At 37.9% G+C, this 14,272-nt stretch overlaps 1 long non-coding RNA gene across 3 annotated transcripts; it reads right to left on the bottom strand.

Annotated features, from left to right (window-relative positions):
* LOC149917496 (uncharacterized) lies at window positions 1-13,058 on the bottom strand. Of its 3 annotated transcripts, XR_016467485.1 has the most exons (5): window positions 12,959-13,058; window positions 2,070-2,197; window positions 1,129-1,225; window positions 451-558; window positions 1-130 (listed from the first exon to the last, which is right to left on the bottom strand). It is a non-coding gene; the product is annotated as an uncharacterized LOC149917496 (long non-coding RNA). The 3 variants fall into 3 exon arrangements; XR_016467486.1 differs by lacking the exon at window positions 1-130 and having other exon boundaries at window positions 232-558; window positions 1,133-1,225; XR_016467484.1 differs by lacking the exon at window positions 1-130 and having other exon boundaries at window positions 232-558.
* Between the last annotated feature and the right edge of the window lie 1,214 nt (window positions 13,059-14,272).

A 14,272-nucleotide genomic window follows, 5' to 3' on the forward strand; every position in this document is an offset into this window, starting at 1 on the left:
GTACTTCAAAGCAACATGCAAGAGAGAAGGAAAATTCCCTATCTCTGAAGGTGTTTGGGAAGAAAAAAAGAATTCTGGCAGGTTTCAACATTTCTGACAGCAGTTCTGAGCTCCTCCGAGAAAAAAACAGCTGAAAAGAATAGAGAATGCAGTGCAGGTAAAGCAGGCAAAGGGTGTTAACTACAGTAAATACAGTTTATCATACAGTTATAGAAATTTATTACAGGGATATCAAAATATATATTTGGTACAAATATCTATAAATGTATATCTAGAGGCATAAATATAAATCACTCCATATAAACTCAGAGATTCTCTCACTGTCTGTTGTCACCACATTCCCTACCAAATCCACATCTAAGAATAGCACTACTTCCTGTTACGCTATACAAGATCAGCTCAGAGTGAATTCTTTACTGTTCCCTGTGATCTTTTATCTAACTCTCTTACCTGTGCTAATACATTCATCATTCTCTCTTTATACTGTCATCCCTGTTTTATTGTCACTCTCCCCAGCACATTGTTTGCATTCATTCCCAGGTGTTTTTATGCAGTGCCCTGTCACAGGCGGAAAAAATATATGGTTTGTTATTCATTCTTTCTATAGCTTGTTGAGCTCTTCCATATTGCCTTCTTAGGCTCTCACATTTCAGCCTCCTTCCATTAATAAATCCTACCATTATAAACAGTCCTAGTAAAAAAAAATACAAAACTTTCATTTCTTGTCCCTTCCTGCAAATAAATAAATAAATAAAAATATTTTTTTTTTCTGCAATAAAACCTGAAGTCATAAGCACTTTCAGAAAATAAAATTTCTTATTTTTCTCTTACAATTTTTATCTCTTGTTAGCAAACGTGAGAGATGAAGGTAGGCTGTTAGGGTGTTAGAAAAGAGATGAACTAGTTAAGGTCTCTGGCCAGAACATAACACACTCAATTGTACATATCATATGTATCCTTACTGCACTTGCTTCAGTTATGATCTCCGCAGTGATTTTTGTAGTCTTGCAACATTGGAGAAAAATATATTTATAAGGAATTTCTACAGCTAAACACTAGCAAAACTAAGTCTAAACTGTCAGATGAGGTTTTCTAGAATATCAACTTTTCATCATTTCAGATACAGACCTACCACTTAATTACTGATAAATCCTCACAAGGTGGCTCCTTGCAACTGTGATCTTTTCTGCAAAAGAAGGATGTGGTTCCGGGGCACCTGTGAGACCTTTAAGAACACAAAATGAAATTTTTTAAGAGATAACTTGTTGGGTTGTTTGTAAGAAAGAAATGAAGAAAAAAGTACAAAAGTAAAAGAAGAAATGAATGATCTTAAATTCTGATTCAGAATGTGCGTCTATTCATTTATTTAAACGCAGTAGTTTAAATGAACTGTTACATGTATACTGTGTAGCACTGATTTAATTCAATATGAATTTTACCATTAAATGAAATAAAAACAAAACAGAGCTTACATGATGTTAATTTTCTTACAGAATTAGAGATATTTAATTTCCTATCCATTCTTGTTCCTGAAACGTGAAGGTAATTTTTCAGGACAAAAACTGTAATAGAAACTCAATAATTATATAAACTCTCCAAAACTGTGTTTCTGCTTTTGTTTCTTAAAAATTAATAATACTATTCATACCTATTTCCTGTGAACTGATTCATTGAAACAGTAGAGCAGATTGATACACGTCAATCTTGAGAGCTATCAGTATCAGTGTTTAAAAAATGACATCCTGGTCAATAATACACTAATTTCAAAAGGTTATTTTTAAATATTTTTTAAAAATCATGATAGCATATGATTGGTTTCTTTTTTCCACTGAAGAAAAAAGGCTACAAAAATAGACTTCTCTGTTGTGCGATATTTTCCTGAAAGTCTGGGGTCTGATTCAAGGGGAGATGAATAATAAGGCAGGTAATGCCAATACATTAACAATGCTGATGGGGTTGTCATGTACATTCTATAAAGTGTAAGCCAAAGAAAAATTTTGGCACACACTATGTTGAAATATCAGCTTAGTTAAAGGATTCACGATGAACCATTTGTCTTTTAGCCTTACCTCACTAGTCTTGCCAGCAACCCTCTGTCTGCCAAAATGAAGAAGGGACAGCTGCCAAAGGGATGGATTTCAAAGTGTGATTTTTTGTTTCAGTTTTACTCTCTCCATTCTTTGAGATTTTTTTTCCCCTAGAAAGTGAAGCGTGTTGGATTATAGGATGAGTTAATCAGGAAAGCTGTTAGCTTTAAAAGCTCTATTTAGACTGATTTTTCTGAATCTTTACACAGAAATGGATGGAAGATCCTCAGATTTTGTTAGCTTCTAAAATGAATGCATTTGTATCAAAAGCAAAGTTAAGCCATGGAACTCACAATATATAGAATACATCACGAGTTGTTCTCTGCCAAAACCCTTAAGGATTGTGCAGTCAAAAAAGATGGGTCAGGATTGCTGTCTCTACATATCTTTCTGTGGACTCTGCACATTTAGCTGGAGTGCAACCCTACCTGCAGCTTGGAAATGCTCTCCCTCTGTGTGCTGTTGAAGGAAGTAAATTTCCTCCCCAAGGAGTGCAAGAGAAACTTGCTGATTTGGCAGGTAATTGGATCTCCTGAGCCAACAGTAACCCAAATCCAAGGATTTAATAGAGGGATAGGGTATTTTAGCCCAGCAGGGACGTGGTAGAGGCAGCAGCATAAGAGGATGCCAACTGTCTGAGTTCTCACTTATCCATGCAGAAAAGGTCTGACCTTTCTATCAATCTGATAGAATGACTTTCATTTTGGATAAAGGGGAAAATAAGGCAAAATAAAGCAAGCTGTCCCACACAATGCACACACATCATCTGGAAAATTTGCTATAGTTGTTGAAAATGGCTGCCAAGCTCTTTTCTGTATTTAAAAAGGATAATGGGATAGAAACAGTGGCTGGGGAAACAGTGCTTGTACCACATGAGTATTAACAATATTAAAAGTGTTTTTTTAACATGGGACTACATTTTCCAGAAACAAATGCTGGATGAGTCTGGAACGAGGAAATTGTTGCTGTGCACTTTGCAGTCTGGTGCTCAGACTGCACAGCTGCACTGTGCCTCCTCTCCCCCCCTTGCATCCAGCACCAACCCAGCATGCTCCCGCATTTGGTGTACCTGTTGAATGTCTTCTCCTAGTTCTGAAGTAGACATTGCTGATGTGAGAAAGCCAGAGGATAGCATCCTTCTGCCTTCAGACATCCATCTAGTGAGAGAGCAGGGAGGTCTCAAACTGAGACGTATCTTTAATGTCTGGCAAAAATTTTGCACAAGGAACGCCATGAGTCTCAGATTTTATGGCAAAATAAATTGTAAAAAGTGTTTTTCATTATTTCATCTAATTTTTCAGTCTTTCTCTTACTTCTCTATCCTAGTGGCTTATTTCCTTCTGTTCCTTTTTTGTCCTAGAATTTTATGTCCTCACTCTGTAGATGTACTTGTCTTCCCTAGTAACTTTCTCAAATCAAATTTCAAATTTTCTAATTAATAAGCAGATCCATTACAACCCAAAGAAGAGGTGAGGTATGAAGTCAAGAACTCCAAGACAAGCTTTTAAAATATCAGAATGATTAGATGAAAACCTCATCTCCTTTACACGAGATACTGAGAAATCTGTACGATAGAGCACCTGTAAGACAAAAATTCATAGCAGAGCTTTACATAACAAAAAGTAGTAATTATGTTTTTCATAGATACACTTGTTTTCTTACTAAGGCTGGCTGCAGAATAACACTTTATATTGGAGTATTTGGAAGAAATGGAATATCAGAATAGGATGGAGAACACCACTGATGAATCTCAAAACAAAATTTGGTCCCCCCTCCCATGCAAGCTGGCTTACACAAGGGTCATATAGAAATGCAAATTCCTATGGAGAATAGTGATCTCAACGACAAAACATAAAAAAAATTAATTAGTTTTCATACTGCACTCTGGGGATGACATTTAGACTTAATCTTGCAAATAAACTTGTAATGCCTCACAGTTGTTGTCACCAAAGTTTGAGCGATGGCTCATAAAGGCATCCAGAATACCTTTACAAGGCATACAGTCCCCAAGCTATTTACTGCCACCACTACAAGCCTTTTGTCTGTTCTGCTGTAAACAAAATGGAAGATCCAGAGTTGCTGGCTGTTCAAAATATAATGGCAGGGTTGCTTTTTTTTATAGTTCACCTACCATACTCATGTGCAATTGAATGTGTTTCCCATATACTGCTCTTGCCAATTCTATCACCAGCAATTATCCTGTTCTAGTACTCCATTGCAAAATACCTGCCAATAATGAGAGATTTGCAGGTGGTTGCTACAAAGCACTGCTTCCTTCTCCTCTGTTTGCAGGCACCCTGTGGTGGCAGCTGAAGCATGATGGCTCTGATGTTGTTCACATGGAAGGCCATGACACAGGCCAGCGCAACAGAACTGACGCCTTTGTCCAGCCTGGTCAAGAGGACAGTTGTGCTTTCTCTCACCTGCTATTCTCAGCTGAAGTTGGATGCTGCCTTCAACAAAGGAATTTCAAGCTAATGCTGATAAAAATAGTGATCTCTTCCCTGCCCCCCTCATTTTATAATATTGCTTCTTTTCTGATTATCAAAATTAGCTATTTGTTTTAAAAAATCTGTTTAAATGTAAATCTGTGGTCCCAGGAGCTTTCTGACCACTAAAATGAGCACTACAAAAGCTGAGTACTAACCACTAGATCACATAATTCAGATTGGAAGGGACCATCTCAGGACATCTCTCATCCAAACCGTTGCTCAAAACAAACTGAAGTGCCAGACAACATTGCTCTAGGGCTTTTTCCAGTCTGGTCCTGAAAATCTCTAGCGATGGGCACAAATCTTCACTGAACATCATCTTCCATTGCAAGAGTGATAAAAATATTTTTGTTTTCAAGCACTTGCATGCCTCTTTTTCAGTTAATATCCACTGCCTCTTGTCCTCCCATCACACATGACTGTGAGGAATATGGCCTTGTCTTCTCAGTAACAAACCAGTCTGCCTGGACTGCTGTCAGACCCTCTGAAGACATCTATCCTCCAGGCTGAACAAGCCCAGCTCCCTCAGCTTCTCCTCACTGGAAAGTGCTGAAGCCCTGACCATCTTGGTGGTTCTCTGCTGAACCCTTTTCAGGTAATAAACAGTTTTCCACTTTGGGGGCCCAAAAAATGTATGCTGCATTGTATGCATTCAAATAAGTGACAGGTTAAGAGGAATAATAATGTACTGTTTTGTTCTCCTGTTAAAACTACCTTGCATGCTGCTGACCTTCCTTATTGCCAGAGGACACTCCTGGCACGTGTTCAGCTCACTACCTACCAACACAACATAAGAGAAGTTTTATGATGCATTTCTCCCTCTCTTCTGAAGTCTGTACCAACTCATAATACATATTTTATTGTTGATGTTTGTTTGTTTTACTGTTTGTTTTGGGTTTTGTTTTGTTTTTCTGGCAGCAAGACATCAAAATAACGTTACACAGAAAAAGGAAACTTACCAATCATATTTTTTTTCTCTACAATGGCAAGAATATCTGATGATAAGCTAAAGTATAAAAAACTTAACAGTGCTGTATTGGTCTTGAGTAAGGCAGCCAACCTAAAATCTTGCTTTAACCTTTTATTCTGAATATTTGCATGATTGTGCTTATTCTTATCTTTTGTGTTCCACCCAGGGAGGAAAGAGTTTGAACTAGTGACAGCAGGGTACTTTTTAATCAGTTCCTTTGAAAAAAGTCACATTGGTCTGCACTGTTCCACATAGAAAACAGAAATAATATTAGCTATAATTCAGAGAGGACTAATTTGAGGATGGGAGGAGGCTGCTGTACATTGACAAGTTCCTGTGTTAGTTCTCCTCAACTTTCCATCTCCTGCACTTACTTTTCTTAAATACTGTGAGTACTATTGCTTCACAGGGCTCTTTATTCCAGCAGTGTCCAACCTAGCCTAAGCAGCCATGAAAACTGCTGCTCATCACCCTAGCTCAAGCAAGTCTAAAGTAGCTTGAAGAATAAAAGCAAGTAAAACTGCCTCAGCAGAGCATTACTGGTCCCTGTCTGTCCCTGGGATGAGTGATCACTTCTCATCCATCAGGCTTTGTGGTTAACTCTTCGCAGGTGCAACTTCACAAGAGTTGTTTGTGCTGAAGTGGCCTCTTGTGGAGAGGTGTAATTCCTATCAGCTTCTTCCTCTTGTTTGGCCAGAGGCTGCTTTTGACCTTTACGGGCTTTGAAATTTGATTCATTTTGTATTACAAAATATCCATTCCTCTGGGCAGTGAATAAAAAGTCTTTGAAGTCACCACTTAGGGCTCCTTAAGTGTTTTTCCAAAGGAAGTAGAAGTGCCTGCTGACTGCCATTTTGATGTCCTTGCCTACTTCCCACGGAGGCACCAGCCAGGACAACTGCTCTGCCCTATTTGGCTGGAGGAAGATGAGCTGAGAAGATCCTGCAACTGACCTTGTCTTCTCTTGTCAGTGATTAGCAAGCGTTCATACTAACATGATCAGAATTTGAGGAGGGAGATGTGGCAAAGTAGAATCAAGACAGGAACAGGGCAGTGATATTGCCACAGAGACAATATCTAAGCATGAGTATCTTTGTACCCTCAAATACAAGAGCAATTACTATGAAAACTGCTTGTAACCACAGCATGATGAAAGCTGGGAAGCAGGAACAACAGTACTTTGCTTCTTAGGAAAAGCAATTCACTTATCTCTTGTCCACACAGCCAACTTTTAATTACTCTGCTTGATGCATACATCACTTTTCCACTGCAACACTCCCCAGCTCTTCCCAAGCAGCTGTTTCTGCTTTCCTTCGACAAGAAAGCACATTATGTCCAACATTTTCACCTCCTTCATAGCACTGGAAAAAATCTTTATAACAGTCTCAACAATATTAGCTGACTTTCAAGGCTGACATTTGCATAGGTTCAAATCAGAACATGTTAGTAACTGCTACAGTGACATCCTAATGAAGTTACAAGGAGGCAAAGATTTTATCTTACTTAGGCTAAATGATGAATTTGCTATCATGTATAAAACTACACTTTTACATCATCAGTTGAGTCACAGAATCATATAATCACAGAATCGCTAAGGTTGGAAAAGACCAACAAGATTATAAAGTCCAACTATCAACCCATCACCACCACGCTCACTAACCATGCCCCTCAAGGGCACATCTCCACACTTCTTGAACACCTTCAAGGACAGAGATTCCACCACCTCACTTGGCAACTTGTTCTAATGCATCAGCACTCTTTCCAAGAAAAATTTTTTTCCTAATAAACAAGATGAAACTTCTCTGGTGCAATTTCAGGCTATTACCTCTTGCCCTGTTGCTAGTTCTCTGGGGGAAGAGGCCAATTCCCACCCCTCTACAACCTCCTTTCAGGTAGTTGTAGAGAGCAATAAGGGTTTGCCTGAGTCCCCTTTTCTCCAGCTTAGACAATCCCAGTTTCTTCAGCTTCTCCCTGTAAGACTTGTCCTTCAGACCCTTCACCAGCTTTGCTGCCTTTCTCTGGGCACAGTCCAAGACTTCAGTGTCTTTCTTGTAGTGAGGGAACCAGCTCTGAACACAGTACTCAAGGTACAGCCTCAACAGTACTGAGTACAGAGGGACGATCACTGCCTTAGTCCTGCTGACTACACTGTTTTTGATACAAGTCAGGATGCCATTGGCTTTTCTGGCTACCTGGGCACGCAGCTGGCTCATGTTGAGCAGGCTGTCAGCTAACACCCCCAGATCCTTTGTGCAGCTTTCCGACCATCCTGCCCCAATGCTGTGGCATTGCATGGGTTTGTTGTGATCAAAGTGCAATACCTGACACTTGGTCTTGGTGAAGCTCATACTATCAGCCTCAGTCCATCCATCCAACCTGTCCAGCAACCTCTGAAGGACCTTCCTACCCTCAGGCAGATCACCACTTCCTCCCAGCTTGGTGTCATCTGCAAACTTACTGAAAGTTGTTGGTTTTAAAACCTCCTTTTTATTACTATCCCATTTTATTTTTAGATTTTATGCCATAGAAAACTGTATGTTGGTCAAAGCTTATTAGCAAAGGTAAGCATCACATGTAGCACTGGAACTGTAAAAGTTATTATTAGCAGAGCAACAGAATAATTTGATTACATTACTACTGAACAGGCTCAGGCAAACCATTTTCAGAATGAGCTCATCATGAGCTGTACATCTCCACACAAATTAAGTAATTCATTCTCCATTTTAGTATTTATTTAATTATTATTATTTTTTAGTCTAAACATCACAGCAAACATTTGAAACAATTTGATTTCTTTGCAAACTAACGGCAAATGACTCAAGCCATTTCTAAATCACAGAGATAAAATATATTTCTAAATCCACAGACTGGCTGAATGGGAGGTTACTTGATGGAACTCAATAACAGCAGGATAAATTCCACTTTTTTTTTTACTAACACAAGACATTGCTTTTTGTTCCTCTCCTGAAGCATAACAGGAGACCCTAGAAGTCAGTACAGAGCATCCTAAAACAGGAGAGCTCACCTCTGTGAAAAGCCTTCTCCTTCAGCCTGGCTTGCCACCTCAGAAAACCTGCTGGTGTGCTACGGCATGGTCTCCATCTCCACTCAGCTAATGAGAAAAAGTTCAGGATAGTAGACACACATGGGTGGAATTCAGCTGCCCTAAACAGAGAACCTCCAAAGCAGGTGCCTGTAGCTGAACTAAATATGCTAAATTACTTCTGAAGCCATCAAAAGCAATGCACATCACCAAAAGATGATTCATCTAGCCTATCTTAGAACATGTTGAATCACCATGTTGATGTGTAGAGCCTCGTCATATATTCCTTCAAACTGAAGGCAGGATGACTAAATTAGATTAACACATTTGTCTTTCAAATGTTTAAAAAAATCAGGAAAAACAATTATTCTAGGGACTTTCATGAATCTGCTGATGCTGTTTTATTGTATCTGCAAAGTTTAGAAGTAGAAACTAATTCTTTTTCTGAGAGCTTTTCTGCAGAGATAACCACATTGTGATTCAGAAGTAGGGAAAAGATAGAGTTTCCTTAGAATGAGTTCTATGGTGAAAAAAATGCATACTAGCTACTGCATAAATTAAATGATACCTACCCTGGGATAAATTTCACTAAAATAAATTTTACAGTACCTAGCAATGATACATACAAATGTTTTATTATTATTATTATTTAGATCATTTAAACAGTCATGATGGCCACTTATAGCACTGTCTTTGTATTTTGTAACCTTCTGATAGTTTCTGTGTCATATATCAGGAACTGTCAAAGCATTAATCAGTACTATTTACAGAAACTCGCTCTTTCACCTGAGACTGTCGACATCAAGACCTGGAAGAATCTTAACAGTCTCCTCGATTCAGAACAAAATTGTAAGATCCATCAAATGAGAAGTGGGAAACTGACAATTCTAGATCTATTGCAAGAATTAACTCTACGTCTTCACCAGTGGCAGTGCATCAAGCTAAAGGAAAGGAAAGAAACATATATGCAACTAGCCTTGAAAAGTATACATTACTGCTTTTGCAATCACATCTTCTCAGTGGGAGAGAAGAAAAGAATGAAAAAAGGAAGAAAATTTGCAGGTAGAAGAATACACGTGAATGAGAAAAGAAATGTCTTCAAAGAAAAACCATAGAAAAAAAAAGAAGTCTTTTTACAAAGTGCCACAATTAGAAAAATAACAAGTCTAAATTTGTATTACTTCAAATGAAAATACATGTTAATTTAAAGGTGGGAATGGAAGGGGACATTTCAGTTGCACTAGCAGTAAGTACCCCTAATCCTTCAACACCACTGCTAGCAAAGACTCGGTTCTCGTATATGCATAGGTTATTGAGGATATGGTAATGCTACTCCCTGTGACAGTAGTGGGTGCCAGAGCTCCTGGAAAACCATCCTGTTTCTGTAGCCACAGTATGACAGCACCTTTCTGGAAACTCACCCTTGTATCCAGGCAAAGAGGCTTCTTTTATGGTCACATAAGCTACAATAGCACCAATAAGCTCCTGGCTCTTATAAAGACAGTGATAGATATCACAGCCACCACAGGGACCAACTTCTAGAAGCTGCTGTTATGGGTGAAAAACAGCCCTGAAACAACAGTGGGTCTACAGAGAAGTGGCGCGTTGGGCAGTGAATGGCAGATGCTTCATGAAATTTCTGGGAAACATGGATGCTTATAGAGAAACAGTTGAAAAAAAGGCACCACGCAGTAACATACTATAACCAGAAATTTCATTGCTATTCCTTTCAAAAGTCTCCTAAGGCCTTCTCCGGTAGCAAACATACAGGAAAAAAAAACAGGTTGAGTATGAAAAATTTACCATTCTTGGTTGATTTACAGCAGAACTACACTGATCATTTATCACATACACTGAAGACTGTGCTAATGTTTACCAGAAAGATTGCCGTGGCTCTATCCGTATCCAGCCCTGGTTTAAGGCAGGATGTAACAGGTCCACAAAACAACAGAGATAGAGGAAAGAATAAGGCAGCATAAAAGACAGTGTGTACAATTTGTGGGATGGCAGGACAAGACGTATATGTAGAAAGCTAAAGCAGTAAATCTTGTTCTACAGACAGCTCTGTGGAAAAGTGCTGAGAACAAGGTATGGCTTGTGTAATCAGTGGTCTGCAGGGAGAAATAGAATATCCATATGCACACATAGTTTGTGTGCACTTATACATGATCATAGGAGACAAAAGTTTTGGGCACTAGAAAGAGCTCCTTCAATTGCCAAAATCTCCTTCTCCATGAGTCATACTTAGGGAAACCTTACAAAGCTTACAGAATGTAGCACCTTTATTACCATGGTGCCTGCTGGCACTATTGCAGGCAGGCAGGAGTCAGTCATCAGGCATCACTTGTGAGATACCTTTCTGAGAAGGATTTCCCCACTTTGGATAATAAAAACACACTGCTGTGCTGATCAAAGCAATACTAACTCTCCAGGCAGTTAATGATATTGAATTTGTAGCTAAAAAAAATACGAAACGCCTTATTTTCACTCTAAAGCTAAAAGAAGGATAAAAAGTCTGTTTGTTCCTGACCTGTTGCTCTCAGTTTTGTGCTCAACAGAATGGATGGACATTAAAAGGCCACCACAGAAGGGCAAAGCTTTTCTGTAAAAAGTTCCGTGTCATGCTAAAAGCTGATATAAGTCTCAGGAACTTCCAGGCATAAAGAGAAAAATTGGAACTGTAAATCCACATAAGCAGAGTTAAGAGAATAATTGAAACAAATATACAGAGGTTTAGAGACAAAATATGTAATCCCTCCTTGAATGCATTACTAAAATACAGGTCCTATTAAAGATCTATGTACATTATTAATATAAAGAGCTGTACTAACAGAATATGGCTTGAAAACTTATGGAAAAACTGTTGAATTGTTCACATATGGCACAATACTTCTTATAGATTTTCCTATTAAAAAAGAAAACATTAATTGCAAACTCCTCTCAAATGAGATACCATTTTTTCACATCCTCTCATTTAAAAGTTTCACACATATAGTAGGTCTGAGATTTGTAAATCACTGTTTTCTTCCTAGCAAAATAAACCAGCAGTCTCAAATCCTCATCTTCTGCACTTTGAGCTATTTGAAATTGTAGTTTAAACAGATTTTTTTTTCAATAGGTAGACTTAATTATGTAGTGAAAGGAATACTGAAAGCAGATCTTAAAGAAATTTCAGGAGGAAAAATAGTATGTATTCTAGTCTTTTAAGTATTCTTAAGTAACTAAAACCTATGAAATGGCACACTTATTTCTCCAACTACAATTTAAGAAATTAAATATCTGTCTATCTTTTATTTCACAGTTCTTGGGTATATTCCAAACGCCATCCAGAATTCCCCATCAGCTAAATGATTATATTTATCAGCATATTTACTCCTTTGTTATTAGAACTTATCCCTTGCATTTTCATAAGCACAAAGCAGAAACATCAGGTTGTGAGTGCTCATCACCTGCAGCAGTGACAGCTAAAATGAGCACAGATTTCACAAAGGGATTCTAAGTTCACATATTCTTGCACTGTGATCTCACACTGAGAATAGAGAAAATGTACTCATTGTAGCTGTCACTACTTTTCAGCCTCTTCATGTTGCCTTTTTAATTTATCATTTACAGTGGTATTGGCCTAATAACAGCACCACTTTTCCTTTTGGAAATTTTATAATGCTTTTACAGAATTATTACTAGTTACCCTTGTTCTGTACCAGGAATTGTATTTATTATAAAATAAGAAAATGTCAGGTTAAACTCAACTAATACTCTTCGATTTCTGATATTCATTTATTTCATGCCAAATTACATATCTGGATGTGATGAAAATGTATCGCTTGTACCAGAAAGACACATTCTCCCTGACTTCAATGAATTTAACCAAAACAGATAAAAATTCATCCCCAGAGACACAGCTGTATTATCATACCCTTCTCTTAAATAGTTCTATCATAACATCACATACTCTTTCAAAACAACAATGCACAAAGGGTTTATACGTTTATACCTGCCTTCCTCTGACTGCCTTAAATCATTGCAACAGTGCTGGTATGGGACTTTTAAGAAATCATTGTTTTTAACCACAGTCCATTTGCAGCAGTGAATCACTCAAGGAGGAGGGATCTGACAGGGTTTTTGAAGTAACCTTTGGAGATGAACTTGGAAGCCAGTTACTTCTGTTTGAGATGCTCTCCCATTGTAAAAAAAAAAAAAAAAAAAAAAACACACACCACCAAGGTTTTCAACAGACACATCTCTTGTTTCAAAGCATTTTCCTTGTGAGGTGTTTGTATATTATCCCCACTACTACATCTAAGCCATGAAGTATAGCTCAATGAATACTAACAGATGATTACATTTATGAGTAAAGACTACTTACAGCAGACAGCTACTTCCTACAGGTGACAAGCAATCTTCAGCTAGGGCTTCACCTGACTAGTCATTCTGGGACATGATCACAAGGGCTGGAGACTGATGAAATTGTCCTGTCCAACATCAAACACAAAGTGGTTGTAAATCAGCTGGGGCCATGGCAGGAGGAGAACAACTCATCCTTTATGCAGTCTTGGCAGCTCTTTCACCGAGTAGCTACATTAAGAATCTTAACAATGTCATTAAGTGACCCCAGGAAGAACTGGGTAAATTTTTATTATTGACATTCATATGAATTTAGCATTTGTTCAAAGGAAAAAAAAAAATCCTATGAAACACAAAGCTGTGTTATTGTAAAGCAGTAAAATGTTTTATTAGCGGGGGTCAGATTGTGCTAGGACAACACTCACAAGAAACATACATAAAATATGCCCCTTGTAACTCTCTGTTTGACCTTGTAGAGCCATGTAGGTGCTTAGCTGACATATCATTATAATATCCCAATGGCTTGCTCCATAAAAACAAAATTATAAAATTCTGACCTCTATAATGTAACCTTCTCTTCCTGCAGAACAAATAAGTATGTTTAAAAAAAAAAATCGATTTTAAATGTAAATTAATAATGGTTATCTACTGCTGCTGACTTGACATAGGTGTGATGTGAAGAAACTCATTTTAGGAAAGAAATTGGATGTTACCTTTGAAAGGTTCAGATTAATAAATACATATGTAGTTTTCCATGTGCTTAGGAGCTTATTTTGGCAACTTCATATTGTTGCTGTTAAAGAGATGGTATGTAAATTTGCCTCCAAACATCAGGATTATAAGAAAAAAATATTTCCATTTACAACTATATAGAAAAAAGTACACTGTATATAGCTGACAAAATCTCATTTGAGGAATATATTCTGAGAGTAAAAACACAATAGAAGACTATCCATGAGAAACAGATTCAGTAAAGGCCTGTTTTGATCTTTAAAAGCACGTACCTGCTACAAAAGAATATTTGTGCACAAGAGTAAAATGCACACTGTGGTCAGCAGCTTGGATTGGGAATGAGAATGGAAGTTTGAACATTTGTGTAGTCTTTAATTCCAGTAGCTAACCCCCAGCTCACTCTCTCTTTTCCCCCAATCCAATATTTGGATTAAAAGTAATCTTTCATCTCTCTCAGATTTTCTTATTGAACGCCACAAAATGCAGTGACTGCATTTATGGTGCAGTATTAGATATTCAACACAGGTTGCCCAAATTGCTAATAACATGACTATAGATTCATTTTAGTAACAATAGACCCGTTTAGAGGATGCGGGGAGATCTG

This window comes from Phasianus colchicus, chromosome 6, assembly GCF_987193195.1.
Source record: "Phasianus colchicus chromosome 6, bPhaCol1.hap1.1, whole genome shotgun sequence".
Taxonomy (NCBI): domain Eukaryota; kingdom Metazoa; phylum Chordata; class Aves; order Galliformes; family Phasianidae; genus Phasianus; species Phasianus colchicus.